The following is a 20,971-nucleotide window of genomic DNA, read 5'->3' on the forward strand; positions in this document are numbered from 1 at the left end:
AGATTTAATACAGGAAGGCTAGTAGAGAAGTTACAATCACTTCTGCTGCAACAGGCCCCAAGTCTGTAATTTGTCATTTCCCTTTCCCACTATCTGCTCAGATTTCCCTTGCCCTCAGCCAGTCCTTTGGCTGATCTAGGTTGCTCTCCTGATGGATGACTCAGACTTCCATCTCCGAAGGGTCAGAGTTTTTAGTTGTCTGTGTAAGGCCAGATTGCAGTTTCCCATTTCATCATCACCAGTCATAGAATCATCAATCACTGTCCCAGTGAATCTGGTGTATTCCAGGCACTCTCCTCCCTGCACACACTCTGTAACAGCAGTTTAGCTCTTCATGGTAATCAGAGTCAGTGACTCTTGCCAATATGGTAACATCTTTCTTGGCATGCTGGTCTACTGCCTTGAAAGGTCTGAAGTTAACAGGTGGTAGTAATGTCTTCATGTTCAGAGGAAGCCCAACCACTTCCCCTAAGGAAATATTTTCCTACCTGAAAGTAGGACTGTTAATTCAACAGACTTCAACTGTGGGGGTAGGAAACACAACATTTTAATTGGATCATGAAGAGTGATGGTGAGAGAGGGGCCAATCTACTTCCACCTCACATTTCCTGGACCAGTGTTGCTAGAAACTGGGGATGTGGTACCATATACCAGTTGTTGCTTTAGCATGTGTATACAGTATTCTGAAGGACGGTATTATAATAGCAGAATGTTGTCCCTGAGCTGACACTTTAGCTGAGTTATTAAAATGACTTTCCAAGAAGCTCTGCTTCTAGCCATGATGGAGTAATTGCCTTTTGAACATAAGCAACTAGAAAACTGAACAAAATGTAGGAAATAATTGTTTTCAAATATTGGACAAGAGCCAAAGATTGCAGTCCCTGAGAAAACGAAAACAAATGGGCCAAGACCTACAACTGCATAGACTTTCTGCTTGTAGATAGCCCCAAGATTGTGATTCTGAAAGGGGAAACCATACAGAGTGTGGCAATCCCATGAAGTGAAGTAGATACAGATTGTAGTTCAAGAAGACCGAGGTAATTCATAGTAACTATAAGAAGACCAAGGCAGAATACCTGAGAAAAGTGACTATACAAAAAGAGCTCAAGCAGCCTTTGTAGGAATACTCTTTAATCTTTGTCTGAACATCAGTCTACACAGGAATATGGTGCAATTCCAGAAGTCTGGGCAAGAACAACTTCCAGTAAAAGACCAGTTGTGAGTCAGCTATAAGACAAATCATAATCTAAGTTTACACAGGACTGGGAGCCATTTGAATTCCCTCAAGCCAGAGTAAAAAGACCTTGGCAAATACACATGAAAGTTAGTAGAAATCCTAGAAAGGCAACACTTTGAAGTGGGGCTGAGTTATATCTCAATTAAATGCTATTCTAAACCACCTTAGAAGAGCCTAAAAACATACCTCAAAAGGATCAACTATCTTCAAGAAAAATTCCAAAAAGAAAAGTCCAATACTCATTAAATACATGCAATGAAGTCTAGCATCCAACAACTTACAATTTACAATATCCAGAATTCAGCACAAAAGTAACAGACATATGCAGAATCAGGAAAATGTGAATGATAACCAAGAGAAAAATTAGTCACAAGACCCAGACTCAGAAATGACCATCTATGGGATTAGCAGACAAGAATATTAATACATCCATTAGAAATATGCTGCATATACTCAAAGATGAAGAAAAGCCTGAAAATGATGAGATGAGAAATGGAAGATTTAAGAAGGACTCAACTCAAGCTTCTAGAGTTAAAAATAAAGTATCCAAAATTAACACACTGGTTGGATATAATAACAAATTAGATACTAGAGAAGAAAAGGGCAGTGAACATGACATAGAAAAAAAACTATAATTAACTAACTTGAATATAAATTTTAAAAAAGGGGGCATCTGGCTGGCTCAGTCAGTTAAGCATCCAACTTCAGCTCAGGTCTTGATCTCATAGTCTCTGAGTTCCAGCCCCACGTCTGTGCTGACAGCTCAGAGCCTGGAGCCTGCTTCAGATTCTGCTCTCCTCCACTCTCTCTCTCTCTCTCTCTCTCTCTCTCTCTCTGCCCCTCCCCCACTCACGCTCTGTTTCTCTCTCTCTTTCAAAAATAAATAAACATTTAAAATTTTTTAAATAAAAAAACTGTCAAAAAATCCACATTGAAGCACAGTGAGAAAAGATTGGAAATGCAAAGCATTGCTAGCTATGGCATAATATCTAGTGGTCTACTATGTGTGCATTTGAAGTATCAGAAAGAAAGGGATCAAAAAATATTTGAAGAGGTAAAAGTAAAAAATGTCCAATTTTTCATGCCTGTTAGGATGAATTATCTTTTTTTTTTTTTTTCCGAAAGGAAACTAAGTGTTGGTGAGGATGTGGAAAAATTGGGACACTTGGATTTTGCTGGAGGGAATGTAAAATGCTGCTGCAGCTGTGGAAAAACAGTTTGGTGATTCCTCAAAAAGTTAAACAGAATTGTCACATGATATAGCAATTCCACTTCTCAGTATATCCCCCAAGGAATTGAAAGCTGGGATTTAAGCAGATACTGTATACTGCTGTTCCTAGAAGCATTATTCAAAAAGCCAAAAGATAGAAACAACCCAAATGTCAATCAGTAAATGAATGGATAACTGGCATGTAGTATATGCATATGATGGGATATTATTCATCTTTTCAAAGTGATGAAATTTTGAAATATGCTAAAATATGGATTAGCCTTGAAAACATTATGCTAAGTGAAATAAACCAGATTTAAGAAGAAAATATTGTATGGTTCCACAAATCATATTAATGACATACTGAAAATAGGTATATTCATAGGGACAGAAAAGGTTATCAGGGCCTGGGGGGAGGGAGAATGCAGAGTTATTGCTTGATGTGTTTAGAGGTTCACTTTGGGATGATGAAAATTTTTTGGAGTGTTGATGGTTGCACAATGTTGTGAATGTACTTAATGCCCCTGAACAATCCACTTAAAAATAGTTAAAATGGTAAATTTATGTATGTATAGTTTACCAAATAAATTTGTTTTAAGTTACTCACCAGTGTTCAAGGACAAAGTCTGCTTTATTTGCAGTACAGATCATTTGATGATGGTGACAGAAATCAAAGAGTTAGATGGAATTCAGGAATCTAGAATTTCAAGGAATCTAGAATTCTAGGCACACTTTGCAGGTATCCAAGATGGCCACTGCAAGAGAAGAATATTTTCCCCGTCAGAACTTGAGTGAGTGATCACATTGCCCACCTGGGAAATGGATTTCTTCCCCTCCAGTGGATTTATTTGTTCAGGTTCTTTTTAACCAGAGGGGTCAAGGCCAGAGATGAGGAAGAGTCTAGCTGCCTACCAGAGGGAGCGGTGTCCTTCTGTTTTTCAGTAATTTACTGTAAATTGATGCTGATACTTGTCAGAGTTTTATTTAGCTCTGTTCTTCTTCTCCTTCTGTTGGAATATCATTAGTTTTTCTTGGACTGTGGGATATGGTCCGTGACCTTCACACAGGCGCCAGCAGTACTGTCTGTAGTATTTCACAGTAAATGAATTCGTATAACGTCACTGACCTAACTTCTACACTGTTTGACTCTTGTATTTGAATTGGTCTAGGCTGCTGACTGTTTTCCATTGTAGTTCAGGGAAACCAGAAACAAAAATTGCTTGAAATTGAATTTTTTTTAGTATGTTTTTCTAATGAAGCTCTGCGATGGCCTTGATTGTGTCTTTCCAAATCTCCTCCTATCTCACTTCTGTTTTCATACTGACACAGTTGTTTTTCATAGTCTGGAGCGCAGAAAAAACAGAGACTGTACTCTATGCTGCTCAGAACCCATATGGATTTCTGGGTTTTATTTTGGGCACTGTATTTGGAAGGCTATATTACCAAACTAGAGTGTGTCAGGGCAGAGCTAACAGGTTGGTCTGGGAGCAGTGTATTATGAACAATTAATCACGGAGAAAAGAAGACACAGGGCAGACACAACAGCTATCTGCAAAAGCTGTACAGAAATTTAACTATGACCAGTGGGGGGACGTTAGAGGAAGGGACAGTTCAGCTATTATAAGATTAGATTAGAAATGTCCAGCATTTAAACTAGATTGTCTCATAAACAAGTGAATTCTCCTCCATAGGGGTCAGATAAAATCTCTCAGGAATATGCTTATAGAAGGGTTTCCCAAGAACAATAGCACGCCTGTGTAGAGTACTTATTTTATGACAAGTACTATTCTCAGTACATTTCCAATGTTAGTAATTTAATCCTCACAATGGCCTTAGGAGAGAGACACTTCAGACCCATAGTATCTTATCTGAAAGCCGTAAGACCAGATGTGTTCCCCTTTCTCTCCATCCTTGGCAACATTTGTTGTTTCTTGTGTTTTTGGTTTTAGCCATTCTCACAGGTGTGAGGTGATCTCTCATTGTAGTTTTGATTTGCATTTCCCTGATGATGAGTGATGTTGAGCATCTTTTTATGTGTCTGTTGGAGGCATATGAATTTTTACATTAAATGGAATAAATACCTTTACATGAATTAGGTTAGATTTCACTGCCAGATCAGTTCCGATCAGCCCTATCCACCAAATAAGGTTTGAAGTAGTTTTAGATTTATGGATTCTGAATTGTACACAAGGGAATCTGCACTCATTTTGCTAACGCTGGTTTGTAGATGAAGGAACTGAGGCATAGAGAGTAGATAACTTGCTTAGAGTCGTACAGCTTCCACAAACAGAAACCAAGTTTATTCATGCTGTTAACCACTATGTGTGTTGCCTCTCATCATGGTCTGGCTCCCTTCATTGAGGAGTTGGGGTAAATCCCCACAACTGTCTCTTTCAATCCATGTCTTTGATTTCCTGACGTCTGACTTCAACCTGCCACGGGCTCTCTCAAAGAGATACCAAGATCTGTTCCCAGAAGCAGGTTAAAAGAAGAGACATCTGGAAAAAAGAGACCTCTTCCTGTTCCAAGTATGTGGTGTCTCACAGGAGGCATTTTAGTGTATTTGCTTTCCAACCACTCAGCAGAGCCAGCTGAAGATAGATTTTGTGTCATCGTGATTTGTCTTCAGTGACCTTTCCTTTTGTATCTTTTGCCTCCACCTGTTACCCAGAACACCACCACATGAATCTTGATGGCTCAGGTTTGCCTCCTGTCCACCCACGTTCCAGAACTGATTTTCCCAGTAGAGTAGTTGATTCCTCTTAACCTTTCTTTCACCATCTAGAGATGTTTTGTGGAGTAGTGGAAAGAAAAATGGACTTGAACATGGAAATGCCTGAATTTAAATCCAGATGTGGAAATCTGGGCAAAACCACTTAACCTCATTCATTAATTTGTAAAATGGGATACATAATACTTAACCATGGATTAATTTAGGTTTTATGGAGCCTGAAGTTGATACTATTGGGGAAAGCCCTTTTTAAAGAAAAGAATACAAAATTGTGAATACACATTAGGTGTATACAAGATGTGTATTTATTTAGAAATAATGCCCAAGGGTACATAAGGGGAAGTATGATGCATTGGAGGTTGGAAAGAAACAGTCATCTTAACAAAAGGCCATTTACAGAAACTTAAGACGTATAAGCATATTGCTAGTGATCCTTCCCAGGGTTAGGAAACAGTTCATTCACTGAGAGGTCCTGAAGCTTAGGATTCATTAGTATCATCGTAAATTTGCTTTTGTATCAATCTTACAGACTTGTGAGAATCAAATCACAAAACTATATGGAAATATTGTTTTGTAATCACTAAACATTGTGCATTGTTTGTGGGTTTTTTTTAAGTTTATTTATTTTTGAGAGACAGAGAAAGTGCAAGCTGGGGAGGGACAGAGAAGGAGAGAGAGAGAATTCCAAGCACACCCCACACTGTCGGTGTGGAGCCTGATACAGGGCTCGAACCCACAAATCGTGAGTTCATGACATGAGCCAAAGTCAGTCACTTAAATGACTGAGTCACCCAGTTGCCCTAACACTGTGCATTGTTAATCATTATTTTGATGCTCAGAGCCAAGCATAAATGATTATTCAATAAATGACAAAATGGAGGAAATTTGGTCTCACCAAGTATTATACGGGATTATTTTATTACCTTTCCCTAAGCCTTTAAAATATTTATCAGAATAATATATGCACACATTTTTACAAAAGAGTGAAGTGTTGATAAAAGATTTGCAACGAAAAATAGCTATCCCATGTCCCACCCTTTATATTTTCTAATTCCAGTCTCCAGAGTCAATACATTTCTTCCATACTGCTAAATAATATGTATTATATTGCTTACTTCGGATTTATCCATGTTGTATATTATCTAGTAACTATCTAATATAGTAGATAGGATTTCACTTCTTCCCATCCTTCCAATAGTACAATTTTCATAACTACCTTAATGTGAAATATTGTTTACAGCTGAACCAGAGTGAACTATGATTTTATTTCTTTTCATATACATCTTTTGTATTTTCCTGGAGTTAATAATAGCACCATTTTTTGTTTCTTTGTTTAGTTCTTCATTGTTTATGTACTTGAGTTTTCCCATTCTGTACAATTGCATTTTATATATTTTTCACACAGTTAGATTTTCCCACACTGCAGAGAGCCCTGGGGCATCCCTCTGCTTCAGCATGCCTCTTTCTCTTCATACAACAGGACAGAACTTCAATGTGCTGTCACGCTGGAAATTTCTTTCATCTCTCTCCTCTGTTAGATTTCCTATTTCCTGTATTCGTCATCTTGTTCTTTCTTAGATTTAGTCCCTTTTTTTTGTGAATCTTATTCTCTAGTAGAAAGATATATGGGAGGTAATTAATTGAGACTCTGCATCTCTCAAAATGTCTATATCCTAGCCTTATAACTGACTAATTTGGTTGGATATAGGCTTCTAGATTTAGATCGTTTCATTCAGAATTTGGAAGACATTCCACTGACTTCTAACTTATGGAATCATTCTGAGAAGTTCTGCCATTCTAATTCTCAATCCTTTGGACCAGATGACTTTTTCTCTTTGGAGGTGATTCTATAATTCCACAGTACCATATGTGGTAGATTTAATTACTGCTCAAAAATATTCACTGTTCTCTTTCCCTGTCCCACTTATGTGGTTGGGGTATACTTCCCGGTGCTCTGATGCTAGGTTTGGCCATGTGACTTACTTTGGCTAATGGGATATTAGCAGCTAGCTATGTTACAAGCAGAGGGTTGAAAAGCATTTATGTGGTTGTGCTTGCTCTCTCATACTATGCCATCAGAAGCGGCAGAACATGCTGATAACTAGCCTACTGGTTCACGGAGGATGAGTAATAAATAGAACAAAGCCAGTCAATTGGTCCTAGCCACGTTCAACCTAAACCAGCAGAGCAGGCCAGAGTCCAGCTGAGCTCTACCAACTCTCAGGTGACTCACAGATCAATGATAATAAATTACAATTATTTTTAAGGCACTGAGTTTTTGGATGTTTGTAATGTAGTATTTTGTGGCAATAGCTGTTGGTATCAAGAAATTGCTTCAAATTAGTATCAGAAATTGGTATAAGTGGTGAGTTATAGACACAAGAAGAACAAAACATAGGGACACTTGTTTGGAGACTGGGTAATAGGAAGCTGGAAAGAAAAATATGATCTGTGTTATGTAGGGATGAACTGTTTTATAAATATTTGGTAACTTGAAAGTTATAATATGCATCTAAAAATATTTGGATTTCTGCCAAGAGCTCTCCAGAGAAAATGATGGAAGTATTTAGCTGTATATAATAGAACTATAAGAAAGAGACGTTTCCATCATTCATATTTTTACTCCAGGATCTAACCCCACCGTACTAGAATTTTTTGCCCCAAAAAATATATGTAGGGAAGTGTTTTATCCCTTTGTTTGGGTTGATGGTGAGGATGAAATGCTCATTAAGTAGGTTTGGAACAAATCTCCTTATTTTCATCAGTTGCCTCACCCCAACTAGTGCCTTTAAACCTAAGCTTTTCAGGGGTTTTACAGCACAAAATCCATTTGCTTCTTGGTGATTTCATTTTCTGCAGGTGCAGGTCTTCAACCTTTCTCTTCTCTTCTAAGGCTGGAATCTTAGCCTTAAGATAGTTACTTTCTATCTTCATATAGTATGATTTACGAACAGAAGTGTCTACGAGTTTCATCAGTGCTGCACGTGTGTTTCTATTTCATCTTACTTGTTGCTGAGAGGAGAGGAGAATAAAATGTCTTTTCTCTACCATCTTAAAACTGCAAGTCTTCCCAGGCTCTTTTCATGTGAAAAGAGCAAATGCCTAGTTCATAACTAATTTGTGTAGATTATTGCAGGAGAGTTTGGCCTATGAGGATTGGGAGAACCAACAATAGAGGTGTCCATAGATGCAGGTGGACAGGACGCCAAGAGCAGGAAAATGACTAAGCTGGGAAAAAGCACTTTTCCAAATGGTCTGTTCAAAGTGGAATGGGAGGCAGTGGTGCCTGGGTAGCTCAGTTGGTTAAGCATCCAACTCTTGATTTCGGCACAAGTCATGGTCTCATGGTTTGTGAGATTGAGCCCTGAGTCTGGTTCTGCGCTGACAGTGCAGAGCCTGCTTGGGGTCCTCTCTCTCTCTCTCTCTCTCTCTCTCTCTCTCTTCCCCCCCCCCCCCAGATAAATAAATAAACTTAAAAAAAATTTTTTTTTAAATGGAATGGGAACTGGTAATTGGGTTGAGGGTGGACACAGTCCTATGTGGAAAAAAGAACAGGAAGAGATGTGCTAATATTGATGGGCTGGCCAAGGCAGAGGCAGGGTTGAAACAGCTTATTTGAATTTCTATCCAGTTCTCCTAGTGGCCCTGGAGGCCTACCTTGATGCCACTGCTGTAGGAAAGACTGTTTATTGGCTCTCAATGTCTTAACACAAAGGAAGAAACATAAGCGGTCAAAATACAGGGTCACAAAGTACCCTCCGTGTACCCTACAGAAAAGGCCTTCTTACTGAAACTTCAAAGAGTCACGCTCTTTTTCTAGTTTTGAGCTCTACTTTGTCCCCACATTTTTCAGGTCTTGTCTAATTTGGGCGTTTTTCCTCTGTAGGAGTAAAATAGGATATGCTGGATGTGGGGTCATATGGCTAGAGATTGGTCATCATTAGAGCTAAGAGAAGACTTCAAAGTCTGAAAAGGCGAAGGGAGACACCAAATCTATAGATTAATAAGAACAAAGGCACAGAAACCCCAGAATTATTAAAAGTAACAATAGTTTCCCAGGCAGCAGGAAAGACTCCTTTCACTTCCCTAGCCCCTTAGACTTTGTGTATTGACAGGGACCAGATTTTTAAAACCACGAATCTGAACATCTAATATCACAAGTTCAAGGGCACTCCAGTCTGAAAATTTGAAACAGGTACCATCCTTGGAAATTTGGAGCCTAGGGGTGCCATCTCCTCAGCCCCTCTCATCCCGAAGCACCCCAGTGATTTCTGGTCTCCATCTTTCCCTAACCCCCCATCCTCTGGCCCTGCCTTAATCCTGAATGGATTAAGTTAGTGGTTTCCTATGACAGGTGACACTTTACTCTTTTGCCACTCAGTTTTTTGCCCAATAGTTTATATATTTTGAGTAGAACAATTGTATGAGGATTACCTGCCTGAGAGCCCTTTCCAGAACAAATTGTTTCCAGAACAGATGTAAACAGGCTACTCTCATTCTAAAATCTATTGTGATTATTAACAAGATTTCCTTCTTTCCTATGAGTTTGTTTATCAAAGATTCTAGTGTGGAGTTTATTTAGAAAGGACACATTACTTTCTAGCTTCCACTTCTTGGCTGAGAGGAATAGCGACTTATGGTTTAGCAAATCCCTAATAGGAAAATCTTGTTTTCTCTTTTTAATTGATCTGTACTTCCAATTTTTCTACCTGTTTTTATTTCCCACAATCCAGACCCAGCTTTCCTAATTGTCACATCCATTAGTCTACACGATTGTGTAAGTATAATTCCTGTTGATTCTTTTAAACATTAACCGCAATTAAAAAAAAAAGTCTTAGTACTGTAGTCCTAGCAGAGAAAATTTTAACACTGACCAAGGAGATTTGTTTTTTATTTAGATACTTTGAACTGAATTTGGAAGGTCATAGGTAAAACTAACAATTTGCTACTTCAGGTTTGCAACAGAGATAAAGGAATCATTAAGGAAAATGATTCCAACTCCCCTCTTAAAACCAAGTTGTTCCCAATAAGTCAACATCTGTCACAATCCGTGTAAAAGGACAGAACAAGCATACAACAGCACATTTGAAAACCCAGCTGCAAAACATTAAATCGGAACACAGAGGCCTTCGATTGCTGCTAACTTGGCTTTGGCTTAACTGTTGCCAAGTAAAACAGAGAACACCCTGCAGGGAGCCGTCATGGGCTGAGCCTCATTCTCTTCCCTTTTATTTCTCAGCCAGCTTATGTGAGTGAGGCCACTGCCTGCTGACCACATCTGCCCACTAACCTCTCAGCTGAGCCAAGTCCAAGTTGTTCCTCAAAACTATGGTTTAAATAAAGGGTTGTTTCAATTCCACAGAATTACGATTTAAAGGATTGTTGTTTTAATCCACTGAATTTTGGGTTTTTTTTTATGCAATCAATACTGACCTAGTATACTCATCAATCTAAAAATCTTTGTCTTTTTTCAATTCTGAAAAAACTAATCACTCTTCAAATATTACCTCTTTCCCATTTTCTGTTCACCCCTTCGACAACTCTTACTGGATGTCCTTTCTGTCATTTATGATCCTGTCCTTTGTGATTCTTAAATTCTCATTCATTTTTCTTCCATTTTTATTTCTGCTGCACTCCAAGTCATTTCTTCAGTTCTAATTTGCTTTTTTCTATTCAGGTATTAAATATCTCTATTTAGTTTTGACTTTCAATGGCTATCAGTTTCACTTATAAAAGAACTATTTGCACCTTTTCTAAATCTGCCTTTTTACATATTTTCCCATTTTTCATTATATTTTCTATTTCCTTTAAAAAAAGTCTTGTAAGTCATTTAACACATTTATTTTACAGTCATCTGTAGATCTATTTTCTCTAGCTTTGGGGGCATTAAATCTCCTGATCTAACCTAATTTTGTAATCCTACCTTCAAGATGCTTTTCTCTTGTGGTTTGTAATTTTTCTTAAGAGCTTATATTCAGCACGGACATTTTCTCCCTGGAGAAGAACTGTGTGCCTTGGGGGTTGTTAGATTGTCCCTTGACTGTGTTTGTAAGTTTGTTTCTGCTCAAGTCCTAGATATATCACCAGTTCTCAACCAGCTTTTATGTTTTTTTCTCAGCTTGATATTTCTATCTCACAGTGAAAATTCAGAACTCATGTCAATATATGGCACTGGCTTGGTTTCAAGTTTTTCTGGATGAACTTTTGTTTTCACTTATAGCCTGAGGACATAGGAATTTGTGTGACTTTGTTTTTGCCAACAGCATAGCACTTAGCAACTCAGATTTTGAAGAGTGCTCAATTCCAGTTGTCGTCTGCTCACACCAGACATCATATTAACTTGCAAGAGTATTAAAATCCCGGGAGCTCTTAGGGCCTAGAGTTGATCCCAACCCTGCACAGGCTACTGTGGTCTTAGCCCTTATTTACTGCCAGTCTGAGTTCCCTCTTTGGTTCTGTAATCAGAGTTCCTGTTCTCTCAGTTATATATAGAACTATTTTGTCCAATGTTTCTCTGTGATAATAATAGTAGCTGAAGCAGAACTTTTTTGTGTCGTCTCAGTCCGCTGGATTGCCGGATGTTCTCCCTCCACACTCTTGAGGTACAATTTTATAATAATGAAAGGTAAAATTCACAACAAAGACATAACATTTGGGAATATGTATATGCTGAATCACAATGTATCGAAATATACAAAGCAAAAAATTTTGGAAACACAATAGTAATGGAGGTTTTAACCTGCTCCACTGAGACTAAGTCAAGAAAGTAAAAATTACACACAGAAGGATGCAAATAATGCTGTAAACAAGGTAGGTTTAATACATACATATCAAACTTAATAACCTAGAAGCAGTGAACATACTCTTTATGATGCTCAATATTAAATCCTCAAGAATTTAAATAGCAATGGATACAGTGAATGGCCCATGCTTGTTGCTAAAGGCATTTGCCCCACCTGCTTCATGGAAGGTCATCTGCTTCAGATTCCTATTGTATCCAAGTCAGATTTAAACTTGTCAGCCACCAGAGTGTCCTCTGAATCATCTCCAACTCTGCAGGATGCATCACAGAGCTGCTTTGTTAAGCTGCTGTCTGGGGACAGGGTCATATCCAACTTTGGCTATTTTTGTGCAGTCCATAGACCCTTGAAGCCGGACATTTGCCTTAACAACATTTGACTCCTAGAAAACCTGTGTGTATGTCTACTTGGTGGCCACTACCCAGTAACTCCTACTGCCAATCCCGTGCGACTTGTTTTAAAAACCTTGCAGCTTCTTGCAATATTGCTTATAAGTATGAAAAATTGAAAACAACTGAAATGCCTGTCAGAGAGGAAATGGGTAAATAAAATGTGATTTATTCACATTATATTGTGATAGGAATTATCACAATACCCATAGTGTATTGTGATATTAATTACAATATTGTATTATGATATGAATTATTGTAACGTTATTTGAAGGAATGGATTGTACCTAACTATAACATAATATATCTATATGTAAGATATCTCTATCTCTACATGATGTCGACTTGTAAGAAAAAAGAAATTTGTGGAATAAAATATACATGTTGTCATTTATGTAAATTTTTAAATGTTTATTTTGAGAGACAGCGTGAGTGGGGGAGGGGTAGAGAGGGGAGAGAAAGAATCTCAAGCAGGCTCTTAACTGTCAGCATAGAGCCCAATTCGGGGCTCAAACCCACGAACTGTGAGATCATGACCTGAGCCAAAATCAAGAGCAGGACGCTTAACTGACTGAGCCACCCAGGCACTTCCATTTATGTAAATTTTAAAGCACACAGAAATAATATATATTGCTTGAGAATACATATGTATGCATATGAAGTTATTAAAAATGAACTGTTTGGGATACACATTGAATTCCTGATAGTTGCTTCAACTATCAGGCATTGGGGTGAAGGATTGGGGTGAAGAAATGGAACTGTGGTTAGGGACATCACTATAATCTGTTTTATTTAATTTCTTTTATATAAACAACACTTGAGGCAAATATGATAAACAAAAAATTTCAATTCTGAAGTGAAAAATATATACATGCATATAGATTAGGCTCTTTGCATTTTTCCCTTTCTTACAATTTTACTGAGATATAATTGCTGTACAATAAACTACATATATTTAAAGTGTACAGTGTGATAAATTTTGACAGGTATTTACCCATGAAACCTTTACCACAGTCAAGACAATGCATAAGTTTCCTTAAGCCCCTTTGTTACCCATTTCTCCCTCTTCCCTTGAACTTGAGTAACCATTGATTTGCTTTCTATCACTATAGATTAGTTTGCTTTTTCTAGAATTTTATACAAATGGAATCCTACAGTATGTAAATTTTTTAAGAGGGGGTCTGGTTGCTTTCACTAACTTTCTCAAAAGGATGGCAATTTCTCAAAAACATTTTTTTTAAATCTTGTAACTGCTGAAAAACAATCTGGAGCATTTGATCTGTGATTCAGAAATGGAGGAAGGAGAGAATCTGTGGAAAGCAGGTAACATTTAGAATAGAGTCCCAAGTAAGGCAGAGCAAGCATATCTACCATAATGGCTTCTATATTCACTAAAATCTTCCCTTACATTACCTGTATTTTTCACTTCCTGACACTGCACAAATGAGAATCTTGTGGATAACTAAGATACCCATTTATTTTTTTTTTGTTTATTTTTATTTAATTTAGAGAAAGAGCAGGCACAAGTGGGAGAGAGGCAGGAAGAGGGGGGAGAAATAGAGAGAGAGGGAGAGAGAATCCCAAGCAGGTGCCACACTGTCAGTGTAGAACCTGACACAGGGCGGGGCTTGAACCCATGAACCGTGAGATCATGACCCGATCTTAAACCAAGAGTCGGACACTTAACCAACTAAGCCACCCAGGTGCCCATAAGCTATCCATTTAAAACCAGAGACATTATTGAGAACTCATTCATGGCAATTGGTTCGATGAGATGCCTGTCATCCTAACACCTACCTGAGTTTAGCTTCACTAGAAGAACGGATGCTTGTGTTGTGGGAGAGGGGAACTAGGATTGTGTTGAAGCAGGGAGAATTGGGGGATGTGGGGAGATCTAGGCAGCACCATAGGAGACTTTGGGTAACACTAGGATATTGGGAACAGGATACTGGGATAAGGACCCAAAGAGGTGGGAGAAGGCCAGAAAAGAAGGAAGGAAATACCCAAAGTTAAGAGTCTCCCATTTCAAATTTTCCCAAACAGCAGCCTCTGATGAGAAAACGAGGAAGAAATTCCCATTCTATCTACCTGTGTCTCTTATTCTTAAGATTAGGGAATTCTTGTTATGTAAATTCAGCCTGATGTCAGTATTGCTCTGTGAATTAAATTGGCTTTTGTTAGCATAAGAGACTGTTAAAAACTGAAAACAAACTGAGGGTTGATGGGGGGTGGGAGGGAGGGGAGGGTGGGTGATGGGTATTGAGGAGGGCACCTTTTGGGATGAGCACTGGGTGTTGTATGGAAACCAATTTGACAATAAATTTCATATATTAAAAAAAAATAAAAATAAATAAAAATAAATTGGCTTTTGTTGCCTGGGCTGGGAGCTCAAGTAAGTACCAGATATAACATTGTTTCTGTGGAAAACTGTGTCCAGATATCTGATCTACAAAGAAAGTTTAGAAACATAACTTATATATGCAAAGCAGGGAGTCCTTAGGGATATAAATCTTAGTAACAATGAGGTATGCTATAATGGAAATATTTTCACAGATATAATTCTTAATCTATAGCCAATATCAGTCATTAAAACATACTGTTCAGTCCTGGGGCCCATAAGTGGAGGATGTTACAGAGACATTGGAAAGGAGCCAGGGGAGACAAAGTAAATGTTGAAAGGTTTTGAAAAATAGCCCTTCGGGGAAGAGTCTACATTAGTTCAGAGAAGAGAGGTGTGAGTAGACTGAATATCAGTCTTGAAACTATAAAGAGATATTACATTATTGACACCAAGTCTTTTTTTTTCCCCTCTGTGTCCCCACAGAGCAGTATGAGAGAAAATGAATTTAAACTACAGCAGAAGGGATTTAGGCTAGTCAGATGTCCCCAACCTGAAGATCAGAACCCATTCTTGGGTTGCCAAGCTTCAATCTCACAAGGGAGGCTGTCATTCTTGAGGGGTTTTTTGAGCTCTCTGGTCACTGGCAGGCAAAGCTCACCCAGACCTGGCCATCTGCCTTCTGTTGTTGGCATATATTATTATTTGGGAAACTGAGGAGTTCTGCCCAACTACAGCAAATGCTTCAGGGCTACAAAACAGGTAAAGTAAGGCAAGTGTGAACTTGCCTCATGTGGGGAAAATCCAGACAGGAGAAATCTCAGCTTTCTGTTCATCATTTGACAAAGCTGCTCCAAAGAGCACTGAACCGTGGTTGTGTTATGTATCAGGAAGGTGGTGGCAGCCCCTCCCCTGCCCTGAACCCCAACATGTGGGACAGGTGGGTCACTTCCCAGGGAGTGGATGCAGTTCTTACAGTCAGTGCATTTTCGGGGGATGTTGACAAACCAGAAATGCCTCCAGAGGAAAGTAACTGGAACAGAAACTGGAAAGTGGGTCAAAGGAAGAGCAGTTGAAGGAACTAGGGTGTTGGCTTGGAGAAGATAAGCGTTTTAAAGGCAGTGGGGGAGGGTGCGGTGACAGGAGGCTGTTTTCCAATATTTGGAAGGCTGTCAGGTGGAAGAGAGGCTGCTGTGCAGCTCCAGAGGGCAAACGCAGAGCCAGTGAGTACAGGTTGCAGGGATAGAGCGGCGGGCTGAAAAGAAGGAAGCATTGTGTCATCATTAGAGATACTCAAGCGGATTGCGGCGCCTAGTGACGCAGGGAGTGTTTGTGGAAAGGGTGAATGAATAGCTCACCAGAACCTTGGCGGAAGACATTTCTGGGCCTGTTGTTGTTATTGTTGTTGTTGGGTCTCGCTAATCAAATGAAACTTGTTGGAGAGCGAGATGCCCCTAGCAGCAAGCATCTTTTTCCTGGTGCTCAGGGAAGGCGGGCTTTGCTGTTTGAGCCGCTAGAGGGAGTCAGGACAGCGGCATTGCAGAGCCGCCCTCCCCGCTCTGGGGTTGAACAGCGACTGGTACCGGGTTCTGACTCATGTCTCCGTTCCGCTGCTTTCCAGGTCTCCTCCACGAATCTTTCTGGAGCTCCACGATCTGATTAAATTCTTTAGTGTTTCAGGGGACCTCTGTACATCAAGAGGCACAGTTGGGCTGCTATCTGTACCTTGTTTCATCCTTAATATTTTAATTATATAAGTAGATTAAGCAGTATTTCTCTAAAAATTCAAATTCTTATAAAACTAAAGCTTGTAAATTTGACAATGCATTTCCCATTTTACCTTTAATTTCCAAACTAATTAAATTCTCCTAAAATCATGCATATCCTATATCTGAATATTTTAAAGACAACAAATGCCTTGAAAAGCAGAAACACATGGGGCACCTGGGTGGCTCAGTTGGTTAAGCATCTGACTCTTGATTTCAGCTCAGGTCATGATGTCATGGTTGGTGGCTTCTAGCCCCACGTTAGGCTCTTGGGATTCTCTCTCCCTCTCTCTTTGCCCCTACCCCACTTGTTCTCTCTAAATAAATAAATAAATAAATAAATAAATAAACAAACTTACAAAAAAAAAAGGCAGAAACACACGCAAGTGAAACATCACAAGGATTACAAAATTTACTATTATATTTAAACTTAAACTGTTATGAAGTACTTATATATTTAAACTTATTTCTTCTTTATCACTATACTTACTCTCATAAGTATTCTTGGACTCTTACAGAGGATAGAGTATCTCTTTAAAATATGTATTTCTTTACTTTCCTGATGATATAGTACCTTTGTCAGATTCTAAAGTAAATAATATCTCTTTTATCATCACTGGGTAGCTCAGGAAGGAGTTGATGGGTTTTGAAATTTCTTACAAACATACAGAACCTTCCCATGTATTTAAAATTCTAATAGATATAATCAATTAAACTTAGAAACACAAGGTTCTATTTTGAAAGTCCAGTGCTGCTGTAACAAATACGTAAACCATTAAGGGTGATTCTGGCACTGGTTACAGGCTGGAAGAATTTTTGAGGAGCATGATAGAGAAAGCCTAAGTTGCCTTGAATAGACTGTCAGCAGAAATTCAAACTTGGACTATGCTGCCAGTGAGGGCTCAAAAGGGAATAAGAAACATGTCATTGGAAACTTCAGGAAGAGGCTTTCTTGTTGGGTGGTAACAGAAAATGTAGCAAAATTGTCTCCTGCAATTATGGGAAAAACAGAACAAGTATGTAATGAACTGGGCTATCTAGCTAAGATTCTCAAGCAAAGTGTTGAAGGTACTTCTTGCTGCCCATCATAAAATGCAAGGGGAGAGAGAAAAATTGAAAGAACTGTAAACAAAAAGGAACCAGGACTTGATGACTTTAAAAATTCTTAGTCTCTCTGAATGGCAAAAGATGTTAGAACTAGGAAATGACTTTCAAGCTTGTGGCCTAGAGAAAAGCCTTGGCCTAGAGCAAAAGCCAGGTAGTGATTGATTGTACAAGCTTTTATTAAAACCTCAGGAAGACCAGAGGATCACAAGAGTAGTCAGTCACAAAGGGTCCCCTCCAGAGATCAGGGGTATGCCCCATATAACTTGTCCAACATTAGGACCTTTCCAAGTGTGAGTTGTCCTTTAACCATCTCTGCATCCTTATCCTGGGTGAAGGAGAGCATGTCTCAAAAAGAACAGTAAATGTTGCTTTTGTGCAAGGGGAAATTGACAGGAGACTCACAATGTATTTGAGAAATTTATGTCAGCAAAAGCACCGCCAACTTAAACTGAATGGGACAGAAAGAATACACAATCAAAGGAGGCTATTAGATCTCCATAATTATACCGGCAGGACGCACCTGCAAGCACGTGCTACCTTTCATGAAAAAGGAAAGATGACTCTGACGGCAGAACCAAGAGCTATTAACCAAAGAGTGGATTATTCCCAGGCCTTGAAATCTAATCAAGGAGCTCTGGCAGGAATTCGCTAGGCTGAATTTCAACACTGCTTTGAACTGGTAACTCCTTAATTCCTTTTTACCTTCTATTCCTCCCCTTCCCTTTCATTTTTTTATTTTTTTTAACGTTTATTCGTCTTTTTTGAGACAGAGAGAGACAGAGCATGAATGGGGGAAGGTCAGAGAGAGAGGGAGACACAGAATCAGAAGCAGGCTCCAGGCTCTGAGCTGTCAGCACAGAGCCCAACGCGGGGCTCGAACTCATGGACCGCGAGGTCATAACCTGAGCCGAAGTCGGACGCCCAACTGACTGAGCCACCCAGGTGCCCCTACCCTTCCCTTTTAAATGGAATGTCTGTAACTATTCTACTGTCTCTGTTCCTCCATTGTATGTTGAATGTGTTGGAAGCCAGATAGCTTGCCTTTAGTTTTGTAGCTATACCTAAGAGCCTCATCCATACCTGAACCTAATTTAGGTAATAAAATTCTAGACTTTAAGCACATGCTGTAATGGTATGGGATTCTTGAGGAATTTGGGAAGGAGTAAATGTATTTTTTTTATGTGGGAGGGACACAAATCATTGGGGATCAGAGGGTGGACTGTGATGGATAGCCTTACATTTCCCACCTCTGGGTTTTTTTTTTTTTTTTTAACGTTTATTTATTTTTGAGAGACAGAGAGAGATAGAGCATGAGCAGGGCAGGGAGAGAGAGAGAGGGAGACACAGAATCTGAAGCAGGCTCCAGGCTCTGAGCTGTCAGCACAGAGCCCAGTGCAGGGCTCAACCCCACAGACCCAGAGATCATAACCTGAGCCGAAATCAGACAGTTAACTGACTGAGCCACCCAGGAGCCCCTCCTGGTTTAACCCTCGTGTGATCTCTCCTGGGGTGTTAATGGAACCTGTGACTTGCTTCTAACTAGTAGAATTTAGCAAAGAAGATGGGATGTGTGTGATTATTTGTACATGATTACAGTACTTAAGTTTGTAATCCACCTTGCTAGAAGACCCTCTGTCTTTTGCTGACTTTGAAGGAGCATGCTGCCATGTTGCAAGTTGCCATATGGAGAGGGCCAGGCTGCAAAGACCTGAAGGCAGCCTCCAAATGACAGTCATCAAGAAAATTAGGTTCTCTGGGGCACCTGGGTGGCTCAGTAGGTTAAGCAGCAGACTTCAGCTCAGGTCATGATCTCATGGTTTGTGAGTTCAAGCACTGCATCAGGCTCTATGCTGACAGCTCAGAGGCTGGAGTCTGCTTCACATTCTGTGTCTCCCTCTTCACCCCTCTCCAGCTCATGCTCTGTCTCTCTCTGTCAAAAATAAATAAACATTAAAAAAAAAAAGAAAAGGAAGGTCTCAATCTGACAACCTGCAAGAAACTAAGTGCTCTAATAGCTACGTGAACTTGGAAGCAGATCCAACTCAAGTCAAACATTTCAAGTCTGTAGGCAGGTAGGTAGGAAGGTAAGATCACAAGCAGGCTTGTATCTCATGAACATAAGGAATACTGTCCCATCAGGACAGATTGAAATCTGTATTTGTTCTTGTTGCCTTTGACCTTGTTCACATGGCTATCCTGTAGAAACTGGGTTCCTTTGTCTAAGCACATGCATAGGAGTGGGGAAAACAGAAAAAGAATCCAAAGAAGTAGAGTAATTGCAAGCCCAGATGCTGCTTCACACCAATGAGATAAGTCAGCAGATCAGCAACAATATGTGTCAGCTCCAAAATGACTTATACAGGTACCAAAGTATAACATCATATAAACTTATGTAGTCTTACATATTTTTTAAATGTTTTATTTATTTTTGAGAGAGAGAGAGAGAGAGAGAGAGAGAGAGAGAGAGATTAGGGAAGAAGGACAGAGAAGGGGGGAGACAGAGGATCCAAAGTGAACTCCATGCAGACAGCGGAGAGCTTGATGTGGGGCTCAAACTCACAAACCATGAGATCATGACCTATGCTGAAGTCGGACATTCAATGGACTGTGCCACCCGGGCACCCCTAGTCTTACATATTTTAAAACTATTAATAAAGTTAGTACACTTCTCTTATATTTTTAACCTTAAAATCACAAGTTCAGTTTGCACTTTCACAAGTTCACCGTGGCTGCTGAGTGCTGTATTCTCTTGTGTGGTTGTACTGCATTGTGTTTATCCATTTGTCAGTTAACAGATATTTGGGTTGTTTCCAGTTTTTTTGACTGTTATGAATAATGCTGTTATAACTATTCACGTGCAAGTCTTGATGTGGACATATGTTTTTATTTCTCTTGGGTAGATTCCTAAGAGTGGAACCACTAGGTTGTATGATCAATGTATGTTTAACTTTTAAAGAAACTGTCAAACTATTTTCCAATGTGTCTGTAACATTTTACACCTATCAACAGTGTAGAAGTTTCCAGTTTTTTTCACATCCTCACCAATACTTGGTATTTCCTCTCTTACATCATAGCTCTTTCAGTAAAGTAGAATCTCATTGTAGTATTAATTTGCATTTCCCTACTGACTATTGATTTGATTAACTTTCCACATGCTTATTAGAAATCCGTATACCTTCTTTAGTGAAGTATCTATTCAAATCTTTTGCCCATTTAAAAATTCGGTTGTCTTCATGAAAAAGTGTTCAACATCACTCATCTCAGGGAAATACAAATTAAAACCACAATGAGATACCACCTCACACCAGTCAGAATGGCTAAAATAAACAACTCAGGCAACAACAGATGTTGGCAAGGATGCAGAGAAAGAGGATCTCTTTTGCACCGCTGGAA

The 20,971-nt window shown here is 39.2% G+C and overlaps 1 long non-coding RNA gene across 1 annotated transcript in view; it reads left to right on the top strand.

The window, feature by feature from the left end:
• The first annotated feature begins 3,166 nt into the window (after window positions 1-3,166).
• Window positions 3,167-20,971, top strand: part of LOC113593738 (uncharacterized) — a 46,425-nt gene continuing 28,620 nt past the window's right edge. The window contains exon 1 of the long non-coding RNA XR_008299238.1: window positions 3,167-3,238. This is a non-coding gene — a long non-coding RNA (uncharacterized LOC113593738). The remainder of the gene's footprint in view (window positions 3,239-20,971) is intronic.

The sequence above is a fragment of the Acinonyx jubatus genome, chromosome A1 (genome assembly GCF_027475565.1).
Source record: "Acinonyx jubatus isolate Ajub_Pintada_27869175 chromosome A1, VMU_Ajub_asm_v1.0, whole genome shotgun sequence".
In the NCBI taxonomy this organism is placed as follows: domain Eukaryota; kingdom Metazoa; phylum Chordata; class Mammalia; order Carnivora; family Felidae; genus Acinonyx; species Acinonyx jubatus.